We start from the raw sequence: 14,382 nt of genomic DNA on the forward strand, positions 1-14,382 counted from the left end.
ATTCGTGATGTGCTTGAAGTAGTCAAATAATTATTAACTAAAATTAAACTAATCTAGACACTAATTAATACTGTAGACCCTTAAACTTAACTTAAACTACTAACCGGCAAGTAAACCGGTCGACTCTAGTACAGCTAAGTAAGTCCGGATATCGAACCCACGAGACTCTTTAAATTACGAAACTAGCAAATTAGACTCAACTACAAGACACGACTATTTATTAATAATATTTTAGGGGGATTTAAACTAATTATTAAAACTCTAATAATAATTAACTAATGATTACTTAACTATTAAACTATTAATAAACTAATTAAACCTAACCCTAATTAATATAATAATAAAACATAATCATTAACTTAAACTTAATTAATTAATTAAACTTAACCTAATTAGTTTTAACTAATAAACAATATAGAAAACTTGGATTGATTCAGATGATTAAAATAACTACCCAGGCCGGAATCCCCAAAGTTACGGTTATTAATTTAAATGGAACAACGCAAGTTATGGAACCGGGATCATAAGATAGACCCTTAACAGAAAACCCGAACAGGACCCTTGAGCTTCAAGAAGACGCCTATGGATTTCTAACAAGTTTTAAGACTCACCAGTTTTATATTAAACTTCCTTACGGTTATTTAATTGCTTATGTCTAAGTATCTTTTATGACGAAAACCTACCTTACAGCGCGGAATTCAAAGATAGCCAAGCAGATTCAATTAACTTAATAGACTAAGCTGACAATCAAACCTAGATGGACTCCTTACGAAGAACTAAATCTAGTAATCCCGACAAACAAAGATCTATTAACAGCCTATCACCTTACAGCTTTTTAGACTAGCAACTCACTTTTATCTGTTTACTTGATTTTATTATTTCTATGATTTTAATCGATATTTATCACAAACTAGTCAAGAACACACAGTAAATGACCTAACAAAACCCTATCCTATGAAACAATCAACAAGGGTAATGTGAAACAATAAATTCAAGTAAACAAAACCAAGCAATCAAACGCATCAATCAGATCAAACTCAACAGTTTACTTAGAACATAAAATCCATAACGAAACGAAAATCCAAATAAAATCAAACCGAACTAAGGTTCATCACGACCTAGGCAGTCTATGGAATTTAGCCTAGCATCTTAAGGTCTAAATCAAACAAAATGAATAATAATGAAAACATGGTGGAATAATAAAGAACGAAAGATTAAAGGCGATAAAACCCGTATTATTCGATCTTAAACGTCTAGCTCTTCACCGGATGTTCTCTTGCCTTCAAAATCACCACGAGACTCGTAAAATAGCTCCAAGAACTCATAAAATCGGCCGGTGTCTTTCAGGTTATGTCAAGTTTAAGTTAAAGGTGTTTAAATAACGAAAACAAGGCCCGACAATAACCAAAAACGAGTTAAAAACCCATCAGCAGTGCCTATGCATGCTCCACTAAGGGGGCCGGTCAGTTCTCTGTTCTGACCCTTCCTGACGCGTTCCGGATCTCCGTTTCGGCTCGTTTTAGATCGTTTTTCGCCCTTTTCAATCATGATCAAAACCCGGAACCTACGAAACATAAAAACGTTAGTAGTATACAAATCTCGACTATAAACGAACAAAAACTATTAAAATGTTAATTAAAATGAACAAGGGAAACATATATATTTAGCATTATATTAAATATCCCCACACAAATTCTTTTTTCGTCCCTGAAAAAGTTTGATGCAGTTGGATCAGAATCGGAAAATTAAAGTCTAACAAACAAATAGGTTAGTTTTTAAAGCTTAGAAAAACGCAAAAACCGCGATCACCGATATTGTTGTCCACCTAAACCCATGCCTTAATCTTTACCGGGACAAATAAGATCCGACAATAATAGTATTCAGTGGTTTACACAATTAAGACCCGTTTATTTTCAGCTTTTACCGGACCAGACCACCCCAACTTGACTTAAACCTCAAAATTAGCAAATTTAAAACTTTTTGTTGCTCTATTTTTTTTCATGAATAGCTAAGGCGATCAAGGGTATTGTTTATCCACCTAAGCTTAAGCATCAAAGTCTACTAAGCAGCCATTACATATGATTAAGGTTCAATTATTTTATAGCTAGTATTCCCCACAACATGGTATACCCCCGTTATCAAGCAACACCCCGAACCCTTCACCATTGGTGAGTATGCAAAATTTCATCTGTAGGGCTTATATGTAGCATGTCCCTTGTGGTCCGTTTCTTAATGGTAATGAGACGCGAGCAAGGGGACCCCACATGGCTAACAGCGTGGATGATCAAGTCTGTAAGGAATTTGTACTTTTGTACTTTTGTGATCATGTTTATAGACTTATAAGGGTTTGCTCTTTTTGGCTTAATTTTAAATATTCACAACCCCATTTGGAATTGTGAATACCCAGATGAATAGTCGGCATACAGACCCATGGTCTCCGGACCCGTAGCATCCCATCAATACAGGATTTAAGGTTATAAAACCATACGCCAATGAGGTGTAAAACACTAAACTAGCAGTTTTAAGTTTATATCACAGGCAACACGGCATACTCTAACGTTAAACCTACCCAAGCATCATATGATAACGTATTCAGATTTTTAAAATTTATGATATTTTCACTTTTTCATACCAAAATTTGAGGCTTGAGTATGGCCCGACCTTTCATTACTTATTTTCCATGGACAAAACGCTTTACCCACAAAAGATTTCCGTTTTAACCATTTTATCAAATTGCCCTTTCATTTTCAAGGCTAAGCCTACCGACACATCCCAAGTTAAGTGCGTTTTCTTTTATTTATCCCGTATTATTAGTAGTTTGAAAAACCAATTTCCGATAAAATCATCATCTCCCACTTTAACGCAACAAAAAACTAGACTCAAGGGACATTTTTAAAACATTTTTCAATTTATTTTATTTTTATTTATTTATTTATTTATTTTTTTTAAACATATGACTCAAACGAAAACAAAACTCAAATTAGTTAAAACAATTGTTTCTAATTCCCACACTTAAATTTTACATTGTCCTCAATGCAGGCACGGGAAACACGACTCGAAAATATTTAAAACAAAACTAACAATATAAAAATAAAAAGCAAAAACCTAAAAAGATAAAAACAAAGACATAAAAATAAAAACATGAAAAACAAAAAAACAAAGTACAATGGAAAAGACTTAGCTGGTAATATGCGAGACTGTCAATGTGCCGGTCTATTTCCATGGGTGCTCTCCTCACCGACGCTCAACATGAATTGTTAACTCATTCCCTCTTTCTGAACGGACACGACCTTTCCTCTCGACAAACCTATGTAACATCAAACATAAAATCTAAAAATAAAGGTTACTTATAAAGTTCAAGCATCCACCAACTTCCAACCCGCCAACCCAACCAAAAAGTCTAAAATAATATCCGTACAGACCAAATAAAAACAAAAACATCAAAAAATAAAATAAAAACATCACAAAAGATAAACTCCCATGTCAGCTCGTCAACTCAATCCTCATCTTCTTCCACCTCCGACTCCGACTCCTGCTCAAGAATATGATACGGCTCAGCATTATCAATTTCTGGGTAACCCGTCCTATAAAAAGGTAATCCATGACCAAATCCCGAACCACCCGGGGCGCTCGACCAGCTCGGTCCCGCATATGCCGGTTGTCGAAGAGAAGCAGGCAAATCAATACGCATTGCACTCATCATATGCCTCATGTGCTCATCCTGCCTCCGCTGGTTCGCCTCTATCATCTATCTCAACTCTTCTCGACTCTTAGTCACATAACCCCTGATCTGATCAAAACCGGACTCCATCCGGTCATATAACGACTCCAAAGTAATATCCTCGGGGAGAGGCTCTCTGACCGGGAACTGAACACCCGGTCTCTCTGACCTGTGAGGCGGCCTCTGGTGACGGGACGGTAAGCCAGCTCGCATAGCCGCAGCAGCTGCGGTCCTCGGTGGTGGGTGAATCTGTGGGGCCCAACTTAACATCCTCTCACTCTAACGGATCGGTACCTTTCAAAATCCCAGCATTCCTCAAATCCTTAACCTCCAAAAACTCTCTAATGGGTCCCTCTGTCAAAATATCCGGTTTAAACCTATCAAACACGCCCAAATATCTAGCAATCCGTGTGAAATACGGGCCCATATCCAACCTTGACCTATTTTTTGTTCCCCCACATCTCGTCCGATGAAACGACCACGCTAAAAGACTCGCGTAGTTTATCGGAACCTTCTAAACCATAGTCATCAAACAAAAAATATCCAACCAATTTACCTTATTGTCACCCGAACCGCGACCAATTAAAGTATTAACCAAAACCAGGTGGAAAAACCGAAGCACGGGATCTCGAATATCTGACGCCACATTCGCTCCCAAAAACGAAGAAATAGAAATTTTGTTCCAAAAAGTGGCCAAATCGGCCGAACCGATACTCATAGCATGCTTATTCAAAAACGCACCCCGTAGACCCGTCACAAACCCCGGTTCTCTCACCTCCGCATTAGTATAAAAACCACTTGCTATCGCGAACTGTGCGATAGTCATATTGTGCAATTGTCTTCCCATAGAAAATGATACCGCATTCGATTGAGAAAAATTACCATCTTTATATTGAAATGTGCTCAAGAACTCAAGTGTCAGCTCGTGCTACTGTGGTTCGTTTAAATCCAACATCGCCCTAAACTTTTGGCCCAATAACTCTTCAATACGCTCTTTTTGACCAATCGAACCCACTAACTCCCAATTTATCGTTTTGAATGTGAGGAGATCCGAATTAACCAACTTACATAACTGCTCATACTCGGTCGTATCAACATCAAACTTAAGTAATGAATTTTTCTTGAGGTTGGCAGTTTTTCTAAACACAATCTGTCCGGGTTGATATTCGATCACCCGAGCCCTCGGGTCTATGAAAATAACCGGTTCCGGCTCACCTCGTGCTCGCGCAGCCGGACCTCGTTTTCTCTTTCCCACCTCTTTAGACATCTAAACACATTTAAACAAACAAAAAAACATGGGAGTAAGTAAATAAAAACTAAAAAGAAAAGACAAAATATTTTTTTAATTTTCGGATTTTTTTAATTTTTTTTTCATATAAAAACTGAAAATAAAATAACTTTTGGAAGTTCGGGTTGCAAAATATTTTAAACCAACTTATTTAGATGAAAAACAAGTAGGTGCGAGTGGTTTAAATATTTGCTTAAAAGCTAATGGAAAACCAACTTGTTAAGACTTTTACTAGTTTATAAATCCGAAAACGATCACACCGACTCAACAAACATCACCTCCTCCCGGCACTTTAATTGTCCCAATTAAACCCAAGTGCCAAAAACCCGAGAAATTGCGTCGAAAACGAGCGAAAAACCACACTTTAGTAAAATATATATTGTTTAAAACTTGTTTTTCGGCTCGTTTTTAACCACTGAAACAACAAAGTTGAACAACTCAAACAAAAATCCAACACTAAATATACTCGTTATAACCCCAAACCGATAACCCGACCACAACCAAAAACATGTTCCATTAAATTCCAACCCAACCATCCGCACCCAAAAACTCAACGAAACTGTCAGCCCATCAAACCGCACCCAACAACTAACGTAAACAACCTACTTGAACAAATACTAACAACAAAGTTTGCAAAACATAAGCAAAAACTAAAATTAATGGTGTGGGGATGCATCCTCGTCATCCCGCCCCGTGAACTGATTAGTTTGAACGATGTTGTTCATGACGTATGACGGGATCTGCCACGAGTTGGGGTTGTCGATCTCGGGGACAACGATGCATGACTGGTTTCCGGTTAAGCCATCGAAGGCTTGAGCAACAATTGTCCTATCGTCGGCCATTTGAACGTTTGGTTGAATTCTCGGACTTTCGGGTGGTGAACTATGTGGTGACGATTTTGGTGTGGAAGTAGCTTCTGACGGCTGTTTCTCTGCTGATGAACTGGTCTCGGCCTTGAACTGAGAAAATTCCAGATTAACCAGCGGTGGTCCTTGCGAACGAAGATGTGGCATATACCTAAAAAACGCAACAGGCAATTAAGTAGACTAAAAATTTTAAAAACTAAAACAAAAATAAACTAAAACTTAATTAGACTCCTACGACTCAAACAAAAATAAAACAAATAGCACGTATGTAGCAAATAAGTCAAATTAAAGCAAATAACGCAATCGCCAAGAGTCCCCGGCAACGACACCAAAAACTTGATGTGCTTGAAGTAGTCAAATAACTATTAACTAAAATTAAACTAATCTAGACACTAAGTAATGCTGTAGACCCTTAAACTTAACTTAAACTACTGACCGGCAAGTGAACCGGTTGACTCTAGTACAGCTAAGTAAGTCCGGATATCGAACCCACGAGACACTTTAAATTACGAAACTAGCAAATTAGACTCAACTACAAGACACGACTATTTATTAATATTATTTTAGGGGGATTTAAACTAATTATTAAAACTCTAATAATAATTAACTAATGATTACTTAACTATTAAACTATTAATAAACTAATTAAACCTAACCCTAATTAATATAATAATAATAAAACATAATCATTAACTTAAACTTAATTAATTAATTTAAACTTAAGCAAATTAGTTTTAACTAATAAACAATATAGAAAACTTGTATTGATTCAGATGATTAAAATAACTACCCAGGCCGGAATCCCCAAAGTTACGGTTATTAATTTAAATGGAAGAACGCAAGTTATGGAACCGGGATCATAAGATAGACCCTTCACAGAAAACCCGAACAGGACCCTTGAGCTTCAAGAAGACGCCTATGGATTTCTAACAAGTTTTAAGACTCACCAGTTTTGTATTAAACTTCCTTACGGTTATTTAATTGGTTATGTCTAAGTATCTTTTATGACGAAAACCTACCTTACAGCGCGGAATTCAAAGATAGCCAAGCAGATTCAATTAACTTAATAGACTAAGCTGACAATTAAACCTAGATGGACTCCTTACGAAGAACTAAATCTAGTAATCCCGACAAACAAAGATCTATTAACAGCTTATCACCTTACAGCTTTTTAGACTAGCAACTCACTTTTATCTGTTTACTTGATTTTATTGTTTCTATGATTTTAATCGATATTAATCACAAACTAGTCAAGAACACACAGTAAATGACCTAACAAAACCCTATCCTATGAAACAATCAACAAGGGTAATGTGAAACAATAAATTCAAGTAAACAAAACCAAGCAATCAAACGCATCAATCAAATCAAACTCAATAGTTTACTTAGAACATAAAATCCATAACGAAACGAAAATCCAAATAAAATCAAACCGAACTAAGGTTCATCATGACCTAGGCAGTCTATGGAATTTTGCCTAGCATCTTAAGGTCTAAATAAAACGAAACGAATAATAATGAAAACATGTGGAATAATAAAGAACGAAAGATTAAAGGCGATAAAACCCGTATTCTTCGATCTTAAACGTCTAGCTCTTCACCGGATGGTCTCTTGCCTTCAAAATCACCACGAGACTCATAAAATAGCTCCAAGAACTCTTAAATCGGCCGGTGTCTTTCAGGTTATGTCAGGTTTAAGTTAAAGGTGTTTAAATAGCGAAAACAAGGCCCGACAATAACCAAAAACGAGTTAAAAACCCATCAGCAGTGCCTAGGCGTCGCGCGACGGGATATGGGCACCCCTCCACGCGGCGCGGCGTGCTCCAGCAAGGGGGCCGGTCAGACCCGCCCGGTCTGACCGGTTCTCTGCTCTGACCCTTCTTGACGCGTTCCGGATCTCCGTTTCGGCTCGTTTTAGCTCGTTTTTCGCCCTTTTTAATCACAATTAAATCCCGGAACCTACAAAACATAAAAACGTTAGTAGTATACAAATCTCGACTAGAAACGAACAAAAACTATTAAAATATTAATTAAAATGATCAAGGGAAACATATATATTTAGCATTATATCAATTCGCTTTTCCAACGTTTTTCCGCTATCATTCTCGGGTCTGATTTATCGCACACAACCGCACTTACTATGGCTTCCATACGGGGATTCCGATAATTAAGTGTGCACCCCAAATTATTTCGATCGTCGTATGGTCCACATGGTTCGTTCCATTGTGTGGTTTAAGAGAAATATTTATTTTGAAATCTTAAACGTTAGAAACGTACATAAGGCTTGCAAAAATTTACAAATATTGATAAAACAATAGCAACGGTTGGAAATTTTTTGGGGTTGACTTTTTAAATAAGTAGGAAATTGGAATAAATAATTGAAACAATTAAATCTTAAATTATAAACCGAGGTGAAAATATCAATTTCGTTTAAATAAGTAAAGACGATCGAATAATATAAAAGTCAGGGCAAACAATTACGAAACGAGATTTGAAGTCAAATGTCCTTAGTGTGAACGAATAAGTAAATCATTAAAATCCATGGTTGAGAGTCGGGTCAATAAATTAGTATAAAATCAGATGAGTGAAATTTTAATTATGAGTAATCCGATAAAAAGAAGTGAGAAGTCTAACAAACGAAAATAAGAATCCAAAGAGTGAAAATGAAAAATACGATAGGTGTAAAAAAGAAGCCCAATAAGTGAGTACATGAGTTCGGGGTAAACAACGTTACAATTTAATAATAGCGTACAATGAGTTTCATACGTGAACAAACTTGAGGTTATAAGTAATTGAGAATACGATTGCGTAGAATGTAATAACATGAGAATGATGTGAGTTTCTTGGGGTGACGCATACGTGTATCAACATAAATAAAATAGTATTTTATTAACAGCCAAAACAATCGTCGAAATGTGATAAAACGTGAATACGGCCACTATTGTGAAACCATTTATATAATCGTCATTATAATAGCGGTTTCTAATAGCGCCAAAACTTGCGGACAAAAACACATAGGCCGTTTAATATATTAAATGAAATGATGTAGAATAATGCATAGAATCGTGTTTACATAAATGCTCAAAAATAATTAACATAGTCATGAAAATATCGTTTAAAAGATAAAAGAGATTTTGGCGAAGTTGAGGTTTTGAAAGTATTACACAAATTGTTATTGAATAGTTTAAATTTGGTCATGAATAATCAAGACACAAAATGAAATTTTATGTGCATAAAGTTACCATCGAACACCTCATCAAATGTAAAGAAATCGTTAAAATCAGTGAGACTCAAATAAATGATGAAATATGTAAGTCACGTATCATGTATAATAGAATAAAGTTTAGAATGAAGCCTTAAGTAAAGCCATTTAAGTGTTTCCAAGAAAATGTACATAATAACAAAACATCGCGGTAGCGCGTAGCTAGAGAAACATTTATATCATTACCAAATGTGAATCTTGTAAGCCAAATTGTTAAAGGAATTTGTATACATAAAGCGGTTGTGATGAAAAATATTTATGAAATGATGCTTGCGATAATAAGAGGCAATAGTTCGCGTAAATCGTTATTGAACAAAATTCATGTCACAATATCTAGTATAAAGCATTTATAAATGTGTCCCAAAAGATTTATGAAGTCATGATCATTGCGTTTATGCAAAATAAGGAAAGTTGTAATTTATTACTAAATAAATTCTGCATGTCACAATCAAAATGAAACCTCATATTTATAAAGTTATTAATAGATTTATCACCTTAGGTGACATATTTAAAACCTTGAAAACACACATATACTCGTTTAATAATCTCATTGAAAACAAATCATCATAATAGAATTTTGTTGTCATGACAATCTTAGATTTTTCAAAGATGATTTATAAGATTTGGACAAAATATGTAAATCGTTAATCTTGAAAGAGTTTATAATCTAAAAGTGATTATTTGAACACATAAGGTTGTTATAAATACACTAGTTGTATATACATACATAAAAAAATTTAAGGAAAAATGAAGCTTGCGTGTGTATGGAGGGGTTTTAGGATTCGAATGGTGAATGGTTTGGAAATTTGGTGAAGAGTGAGTGTGTTTCGGTTGGCTTGCGTAGTTGGGTTTTCTTGAGTTGGATTGATGGAGTTTGTTGAGTTTAGGTCGTTTGAATGGGTTAGGCTTAGATGACTTGTGTGAGTAGTGCTTGGGATACTTGGATGAGGTTTGCTTATTTGAACTCGGGTTAAGTTGTCGGGTTGGGTAAGTCGTCCTTGACTAGTTTGGATTGAATTTGATCTATACATGTGTTTGCAAGGAGTGTTTGGGTTACTATCTGGATGTCGACTCTATGGTTGGATGGAAAACGGTGTGACGACATGGTTGCTGAATTGACATAACATGGGTCGAAGGATTGAGTCATAGTTGGGTAAGCTTTGATTTGTATATGTTCAAGGAATTTGTGGGTGTGTTTGTCGGTGTCTTCGAAGTATCGGGAAAATGAGTTTCATAGGTTTTCATGGCGTAAAAGTGTAAGTATTTAAGGCTTTTTGTTGGGTTGGTTTTGTACATCTTGGATTTTCTCGGGGTTCGAGTGGGTGAGGGTATAGCTTTGGTAGGTTAGGTTTCGTTCATCTTGGGGAAATATTTGATTGTAGGAAAAAAAAACCTTTTGAGGTGGAGGGATGGTTTGGTTTAAGGTGGAAGTTGGAGTTGGAATACGAGTGTTTGGAAACTTGGGGTTGTGCTTAGGGGAGTTCTGACTAATAATAAGTTTTAAATTGAATATTCATAAATTATAAATAATGTTTGAAACATTCACGAAACTTTTGATGATAAAATCACAAATTAATATTTTTGGCGTGAAAGCGGGACTTTCACGAACCATCATGGATTGTTCGCGTTTATCAACCTCATGTTTGCGAAAAGGTTGTTATAATAGTTAGAGAAAATCATTTAGGAGTTCCCACAATTGTTTGGAACGTAAAGTTTATAAATATATATATATAAATATTAAGATTCAAGTTTATATAATAGAAAAATATTGAAAAATTACTTAAATTTTCTTACACTAAAACGATAGTTGTTACAATAAGTCGGGTTGGCCTAAGTTGTAAGATAATTTTTGAGAAAATTTGAATAAACCAATCCGCGTAACTTAATTCATTCTCGAAATGCTTAAAATCAAGTAGCGGGAAATATCATGGGAAAGTAAGTTAATAGCGTTTGCATTTTGAAGTTTGTTGTAAAAAAAAGTGTCGATTGTCATGAGGGAGCAAAATAAGTTTTATAAAGATCAAAACAAAATTCCTTGCATATGAGGAAATAGATATAAAAAGAATAAGTAAATTTGAATGTCGAAATTTATTACGAGGTATCAATATGAATGATGAAAGTTTGTTTTGAGTATAGAAATTTGCGTAATGAAAATTTTACCAAGTTCGTTATTTAATAACGTATAACGAAAATATCACGGTAAGTTAAAATGACCGACATTGTGAATCGAGAAATCAACATAAACGGTTTATGTCTTTAAAATATAATTTCTATGAAATTTTGCATGAGGATTTCAAGGAATTTACAATCTTTAAGTTTGTGAAATTCTTGAAAAATCAAAGCGAAACTACCATAAGAAATTTAAAACGAGGAAAATCGTATGATGCAAATTTTATTTGTGAAAATTTATAGTGAACCAAAAATTGCATAATGAGAGTTGTTATGAAAATAAATTCGGGTAATGAAAATTCTACCATGTGTATTATATAAAATAGTGAAATTGAAACATCGTGAGAATTTAAATAATCGGTATTGTGCAATGTTAGTTCAAAATAGGCGGGATCATTATAAAAAAATAAAATTCTTATGAAATCTTGTATACAAACTTTAAAGAAAATTTAAAACTTATAAAATGAGTATTTACTTGAAAATTTAAGGTAAATTTTATCATAAAACTTTTTTTATATGATGAAATTCATATAATAAAAACTGGGTTTATAAATATTCTTAATGAACAAGGTTTACATATATAATAAAAATCATTATAAATAGTTATATATATATATATATATATATTGAATTATATTGAATAGATGACAATAAAAAAATCTGTAATAAAATCACGGTGTGAATTCAAGAGGGGAAAATTTGTATAAAAATTTACAATGTGAAATCAAAACATATTAGAATTATTTCCAATGAAATATAAATTTTATAAATGAGGACTTGTGATGAGAATTAATACGGCGAAGTAAAGGGAAAAATTGTTTAAATCCTTGAAATTTTTAAATAATGTCTTAAGATTTAAAGGCGGAAAAATCGTGCATGAACCATCATGACTCGATATTCCGACACTAAAAACCTTTTTTACAAAAAATACCTTGTTGGAGTCTAAACATGTGCACGTACCACCGTGTCTTTTTCATGTTTTCTACTCAAATAATGATTGTAACAACTATAATAAATCGGAATACAACGTCATGTCAAAACATTAGTCCACGAACCACCGTGGTTCTATTGTTTTAACACCGAAAAATTAGGATGGCGACCGGAACGCTCACATTGGACAACTTAAAGTGGTCATCTCACATGAGACAATCTTTAAGGAGATTTGAAACAACGGGATCCAAGTTAAGCGTCCAAGTTAAGCTCGTGATCCATAAAACACAATAAAACTAATTTTTCGCGGCAAGGTAAGGATACCTTAGATTATTATGAAAGTGCATGTATGTGTATATATAAAATTAAACAAAAGAAACGAAAGGATACCCTAGTATGTTTCGAGTGTTTGTGTATATTTACGATTTGATGAATAAATAAGTATATAACTAAACAAGGGCAATGAACAATCAAGTAGGGTAAACACGTATAGGCAACACGTATAAGGACCCTAAAGCAAAGACTATACTAGGTCGTTACGTCTATCCACATATCCTATAGTCTTGTGGCTTTGATACCAATCTGTCACACCCTGACCAAAGGCGGAACATGCCGGGATGCAAGGGATTGCCCAAAACACAAGACACTATAAAAATGAAAATATTTAACCAACTCATTTATTTTATAAATCAATAAACAAATACATCTTATTCATACAAACAAATTGAATACAAGTAAACAAATATATTGTTCGTTTTACTAATATCCTAATAGTCTTGATAACGTTTTCGTCAAGTTCTTGAGTCAACCAAAGTCAAACCTGTAACATTTCATAAAATAAAGTTTATCAACACAAAGGTTGTTGAGCAATTCATAAGTTTGAGTATATAAGTATATAGTGATAAAAAGCCTTATACAAAACGATAAATAAAAGCAATAACTTGGATAAATAGATATCGCTAATAGAATTACGTTAGCGACACCTAGCTATAAGGGGATGCCAGATAGTCTAGGATTTTATAGTTATCGTTAATTGCATTACGTTAACGACACCATGCTACAAGGGGATGCCAAGTAGTCTAGGGTTTATTGATCAACCAACCAAAAGCGATAAACACATAAGCATATAATTATAGAACACCAAAACGAGCAATTATTTAAGTAAAGTATACAATAACGTTTGTGGGTTAAGATTCAAGTATAAAGAATTTAGTTGAATAAGTATGAAATGTCACCCCGAAACGAAATATGGAAAACGGGGTATGAAAGTACTCACGTTCAAGTATAAAACTTGATCGGCAAAAGATGAATAACCGGGTGGATGAAGTTTAACAAGCAAGGCTTAAATAAAAATAAAAGCCTTGAATTAGAAAGGTTGTTTTGGAAATTATTTAAAATAAAATACAAGAAGTGTAAATAATTAAAGTAAGGGTTTAAAATGTAACTATTAAAGAATTTATGATAATAACCCTTTAAAATGTAAGTTTGCTTGAAACCGGGTTAAAGTATCTAAACTTATTATTTACTTAACATATGTTAAGAATTAAGGTGGGTAAAATGCAAGAATGCAAGTTACTTTGGAAAAAAGATACTAAAAGGCGTTTCAACGAGTGTTTCGGGTTGTTGGTTCGAGTCTTGATAATTGGTCAAACCCAAAGTCAACTTTCCAAAATAAAAAATGTTATGAGATAACTCAATAAAACTTAATAAGACTTAACCAAGTATGTAGTTCTATTGTTTTAGAACTAACAACGTACGTTAAGCGAGTGTTCGGTTTTGTCGGTCCAAAATTTGTTATGAGATCAAGTTGGATCCAACATTTCCAAGTATCTAAGAAAATAATAAAATCAGTTTGTAAACTATTTTGAAAGAAACATACAAGTCTAGATAGCTAAAAACACATTTGTGTGTCTTAAGGGAGTAAAAATCGGATCGGTTCGGTTTCCATATCACAACAAGTTCGTAGATGGTTTCCACATGCCTAAATATCATAGATCTTGTATATTAATGTACAAATGAAAATACTTAAGATTTTCAACTAAAAAGTCAACAACATGTCTTTTATACAAAAGTTCGGTTTGGTTCGATTTCCATCTCACAACGAGTTCATAGATGGTCTCCACATACCCAAGACTTGTAAATGTGAA

This window comes from Bidens hawaiensis, unplaced genomic scaffold (genome assembly GCF_021521415.1).
Source record: "Bidens hawaiensis isolate Kalapana, Puna unplaced genomic scaffold, B.hawaiensis_p1.1 tig00058964_1, whole genome shotgun sequence".
NCBI classification, from domain to species: Eukaryota; Viridiplantae; Streptophyta; class Magnoliopsida; order Asterales; family Asteraceae; genus Bidens; species Bidens hawaiensis.